The sequence below is a fragment of the Archocentrus centrarchus genome, chromosome 11 (genome assembly GCF_007364275.1).
Source record: "Archocentrus centrarchus isolate MPI-CPG fArcCen1 chromosome 11, fArcCen1, whole genome shotgun sequence".
Classification (NCBI taxonomy): domain Eukaryota; kingdom Metazoa; phylum Chordata; class Actinopteri; order Cichliformes; family Cichlidae; genus Archocentrus; species Archocentrus centrarchus.
The window spans coordinates 9,010,891-9,016,903 of NC_044356.1; positions in this window are offsets into that span (position 1 = coordinate 9,010,891).

A 6,013-nucleotide genomic window follows, 5' to 3' on the forward strand; every position below is an offset into this window, starting at 1 on the left:
ATGTTGCAGTTACGTGACATCCATTCAGTGAAATGTTCGCTTTTACTCGGAACAGAGCTGCACTCTGTCCTTCAGGCTATAAATGAAACAGGAAACAGGCCCTTCAGAGAACACGCTGTATACACAGGTCTGTGTATCCTTTTGTGTCACTCAGTTCAACGACGACACTGTTTAATTAAAGATAAGTGTTTTATAGGGATAAAGCAATTAAGAAAACTGTGTTAGACCACATAGGCAGGAAGCAGAGACTGTACGTTGGTGAGCTAATTTGAACTTATAAGCATGGGCAGCCCAGAAGTGTAAACACAGAGATTAAACATGGCTGCAGTGACGCACAGTTATAAAGGACTTCAGATAGTAACTGATAGCTGACGTCAGGCCATTTCCTGTCAGTAATAATGAACACAGCACTCCTGTGCAGGTGGAGAGATGTGCAGAGCTCATATCCCTTTATAGGGTCCAAGTGTACTCTGCACTTGGTGTGCACAAACACAGTTTAAATCGTGCTGCCAGGCTGGATGCAGGTGTGTTTGAGTTCTACTTATATGCTTCATGCATGGATGTGGAAGTACTTTGATCCTTTACTTAAGTAAAAGTACAAATACCACACTGTAAAAACACCAAAGTGTGTTTAAATGTAAAGAGACATTTATTTAAAATGCTGCTTATGACAGCTTTTACTTTAAGATTAGGACTCTAATGGGATTTGCTTTGGAGCTGCAGCTGCTATGGGCCATACTCCATACAGGTGAGTGCTTCCAGCAGGATTTTGAGGCATCACATTAATTAAAAGAAAACAGGGGAGGATCCGTTCCTCTATAAACAGTCCTTTCAGTTACTCCGTTATTCAAAAAGCATCACCACGGCATCCAGCTCCACATATGATTTGGCAGATTCTTACACCGGATACCCTTCCTGATGCAGCCCCAACGGATTTTTGTCTCCTCCCAGGATCGAACCAGGTTTTTTTTTTTTTTTTTCTACTCGTCATGTTTTCACTATATTCTGAATCTTTTTCATTCAGAAAGCCAGGGGCAATAAATTAGGCTTTAATAGAAGAATAATCATTCAACACTACAAACATTAACCCCTGTCAGAGCTGAAAGCGCTCTTCACACCATGAATGACCTGAATCCAGGAGATATCTGGATGTGCATTAATTTGAGATATTTTCTGGAGAATGACTGTTGATGAAAGGTCAAACATTACTTTATGACAAAAAAATCCTTCTAAAAATTCCTGGATACGGATTACTTCTAAGGAGGGCCAAGCAACACCTCTGATTAAAACTATAATCATGCAAATCCATCCATGTCGGTGTAAGAAATATCTGCTAACAGAAACAAATACATAATCCCTTTTGCAGAGGTTAAAATCATAAAATGAAAGGTAATTTTTGTATGTTCCAGTTTAACTGCTACATCCAGGTGGATTTAAAGGTGAGATAAGAGGATTTTCTTTATCAAACAGGTTCCAATAGCTGCATCTGCTCTTCCAAATCTCAGCAGCTTTGTATGATTCTGTTGAATACCACACATGATCTAGGCTAATATTTGAGGCAGATCTCTCCTCACATTAAATTGGGCAGGTGTGTGTCAATTCTCCCTCCAGCTTGTGTGTATGAGGCCGATATAGGTGAAGCCCAGTGATTGGTTAATATGAAGTGTCTGCTGTCTCTGCATTGGCTCATTGGATCAGCCACCTCTTCTCTTCCCAGCAGTGAGCCAGAACTTCTGTTCTGCTTTGACATCCGTTACTAATTGCAATGTTTCTTTAAATTAAAAAAAAAAAAAAAAAAAACCCCACAGACTAGTTTTCTTTCTTGGCAGTGGAAAGAATCACAGCATGTCCAAGTTTTCATCAGGTCTGGTAGATAACAGCTCAAAATAATCATTATTTATCTCATAGGTCCTGCTGCTGATGCCCTTCTGCAGCCCTGTCCTGCTCTCCTTGTGAAACCTCCTGGTACATTATTAGACAGAAGTATTTGTACACACCTCTTAACCACTGCATTTCTGGATATTGGCCCCTTAGTTCCAGTGAAGGGAAGTCTTAATGTTTCAGGACTTTTTGTAAAATTGTGTGTGAACAGTTTGTGGAAGGCCTTTTCTTTTTCAGCATGACTGTGATTGGATAAAAGGCAGAGCCCCGACCTTAACCCCACTGAACACCTTTGGGATGAAAATGGAACAGATATTGGGAGAAGTCTCCCAATATCTGACCTCACAAATGTTCTCTGGCTGAATCAAAATCTTGTAGAAAGTCTTCCCAGAAGATTACCCCTAAAAGCTCCTGCAGGTGTAACGTATCAGGGAAACTAATACTTTTGTCCACATGATACAAAACCTTGCAACAGCATGTACGGATGTGCCAACCTGAAGACACTGCAGGTACTGCGTCCAGCAGGTACAAGGACACCAGCAAAAAGTGGATGTGACACCTTCTTCCAATCAGAACAGGGACACGGGTTTTATACATTGAGTATTTATTCCAAAAATTAAATATGACAAATAAAAAGGCTCAACTTAGGACCAGGATCAGGTGAGTGTTAAGACAACCTTTAAAAGTTCTTGAACATACAGTTTTACTTCTACAATATCAAAAAAACAAACAAAAAAAAGCACATTAATAATAGATTCTCAAACTCAAGCATGATTTTTCTTTTCAAGAATGATATGCAGCCAACCTCAGAGGCGTCTAATGATTTTTTTTTGTGGGGAATCCCTTAAAGTGGGCGACGGGCACTCGTGGAGGGTAAAAACAAAGATCTAGCCCAAGTCTGTAAACGTCTGAATTTCACATTCGAAAATAAAATAAGTGACATGCAAACACGGAGAGAAAGGAAGGCCAGCCGCACCGATTGCACAGAAACTTTACAGGCTGCTTTATTATTGCTGTCCAGAGAACAAACACACAAAAATCAAATGCTAGAGGAGGAAAACATGCAGTAAGCCTTACCGAAACAAATAAATATGCTACATCATGTCTACACAGATACTCGTTACCTAGAGTTGTGAGTGCTCCCCCCTCCCCTATTTGATTATTATTATTTAAAAAGGTTTGGTTTTAGGTTGTGCTTGAGAGCACCCGTCCTAGAAACCGATCCCCACAGGCCTTTTGGTCCTGTCAGCTCCAAACGGATCAGTTCTGCATATTTTTGTGTTCTTGGCATATGACAAAGACACACACGCACACACACACACACGCGCACACACACACACGCGCGCGCGCGCACACACACACGCGCACACACACCCTTACACACCCTTACAGTATTTTCATGTATCAATATATACTTATTAATGTAGATTCAGGGCTCAGCGCACTTTTTGAACATTTCTATTTTTTTTCTTTTTTTTTTCTTCCTTTCAGCACCATCAGGAAAGGCACACAGTCTGTAATGGACAAAGAAACCCCGCCCCCTCATGAATATGCAAAAAAGAACAAAGTTTTTAGTACATGAATTAAAAAAAAATAATATGTCCTAAAGCTTCTCAGGTGAGCTTTTGAGATGATAAAACAAAGAGGCTGAGGAGGGTTGAGGATTCATCACTTCATTCTGCATTTTAATGCAATAATTAAACCTAAATTTGGAACATTAGAGACCTCTACAGTTATTAGTTATTATGCTTCTGCTTCAAATAGGACTTTGTTAGAAAAATAAGTGGTACATGCATTTCATTATTACCTTTAAATATAAATATGTATTTTTTTTTGTCTCTTTAAAGGGGGGGGAGGAGGCATCTGATGTCTGTCACTGAGACAAAGCCCTGCCTTCGGGCTCTAGAGGTCAATCTACTGTCCGTGGCATCACTAGTGGAAAAAGGGTTCCTGTAATAAGGCCGTCTGTAGATCAACTCACAAAGACGAGCAGAGCACCAACAAACAATGTCAAACACGCCCGCGACTGCTTCTGAAAATCCTTCAAGTAAAAACCAAATGCTGGTAAAGTCTGACATTAAGAAACGCGGCCCAACATTTACAGAAAACCTCATCAAGTACTTCTGTCCCCCAGAAACTTCCTGTTAAGTGCAGTAAAATATCCTGTTTCTGTGTATAAATATACAGCATTTATGTATATCTGCTGACATTAAATAAACTTCTTCTCATAGCAGCTGATTCAGGCGACACGCGGCGAGCAGAGCCCGTCAGCGTACACTCACCCCGCCCAGGCACATCGGTTTGGTCCAAGGGATGAAGCCCGAAGGCTTCGTCTGCGTTAAACTGAACTGAGTCCGAGACGGGAAACGCCCGCGAGGGGCTGGGGGTCCGAAAATAGCAGCGGCGCCGGGACGTGGATGGCTGAGTAAAGGCAGAAGATCAATGAATAAAAATGTTTCCAAACAGAGGAAAAAGCTGCTCCTCATTAAAATAACACTCCGCTTTCTTTAACAAAAAGTGTTTTCTTGGCACTCGAGCTGCTAATAATTGATTATTAGGAATTCTGGACAGATAGATGATTAAATTAATTTGTCAGATAGCACATTTTTTGCTCCTGTTATTCCTTCTCCTTTTGTTCCAGAGAAACAAAGACATCTTTATGCACATAAATTTTCTATATTTGGCCAGCTCAAAATAGACACCAGATAAATACTGGCCATATCAGCGATAATAGCTGGGCCAACATCAGCTGTTCAGATTTATCAATTATATAAATTTTTCAAGCCAAAAAAAAAAATTTCCTCTCTTCATCATACATGATAATGAACCGTACGTGCTCAGATTTTAGACTTTTGTTCCGACAAAAGAAATCTGATCCAGATGTGGGAAATTATGACAGATGTTTAAATTAACTTTTAATATTTTATATTAATAAATAAAATATGGTGTTTAAAGCTGCAGAAATCCAAAAAAAAAAAAAAAAAAAATGAACTTTAAGGCTGGGAGAGCCGATCCTCCACAGAGGAGGGCTGTACATGGATCAGTTTGGATTTTCTCTCGAACACGGTTTGTAATCTCACTCGAGATGGTTATATATTTAACCAAATTTTAAAAAAAATAAATAAAAATACATAAATCATAGCTGCTGCCTTGAAATGATGCTCAGATCAGTCTGATGACTGTTTAGTGATCAGGAAAACCAGGTTGATGAATGGTGAGCATATTTTGATGTTTTAGCCAATGCACAGGTTTTCATAACCAAGTAATGCAGTGACTAATGCAGTTTCATCATTCAGAGAAACCAGAAGGAAAAACATTTAAATAACCAATGAGAGCCAAATAAATATAATTACTGTTCAAAATATCTTGTGTGTGCAAAAAAAAAAAAAAATTTAATCCATAATTTAACATTTATATAATGTTTTTGAACTAATGAGGCTGCAGGACCTTCAGAAATACACTTCTCTCATATTCAGGTCACAGTGGGGCTGTGATCAGGAGGAAGTTAAAAACAAATCCTAAAGCAAATATATCAGAAATCGTCACACGTGCGGCTGGCGGTGAGAATCTACAATCCTGTGTGCTGTGCAGCGCGGTGTGTTTTGTTTAGAGGCACCCCAACATTTAAAAAACACCTTCAATCCTTCCAGCTGTTCACTTTCTGACCAAATCAGGCACTTTAAGAAAAAAATAAATAAAAAATCTCTTCAGACACGATCGGACCTCGCCGCGACCGATCCTACACGTTCACCGGGATGTCGGATACTTCACGTTCCTGCTTCCAACTTCACTTTCACTTCCCAAATCTCGCTCAGAACCAACAAATACTCATCGAAAACACACCTGCACGCTCTGCTGTAACACCTTATTGCACTGAAGGAGTTCTTCACAATTGAATTCATCAGTTTGGTTTTTTTCTTTTTAAAGTAAAAACTGGGAAACTGGTCATCTACTCCCTCCACGGCTGAAAATAATTTAAGTTAAAAAGGAAACAAAACAAAACTCAAATATTAATACAAATGAGAGCAAAGTCCATCTCATGGACATGACTGAATGCTAACAGTTCTCTTTATGCACCATGCCTCTCAGTAAGGCGACAAACTGCCTCAGAATGGCTGAACGTGGCTTTGTT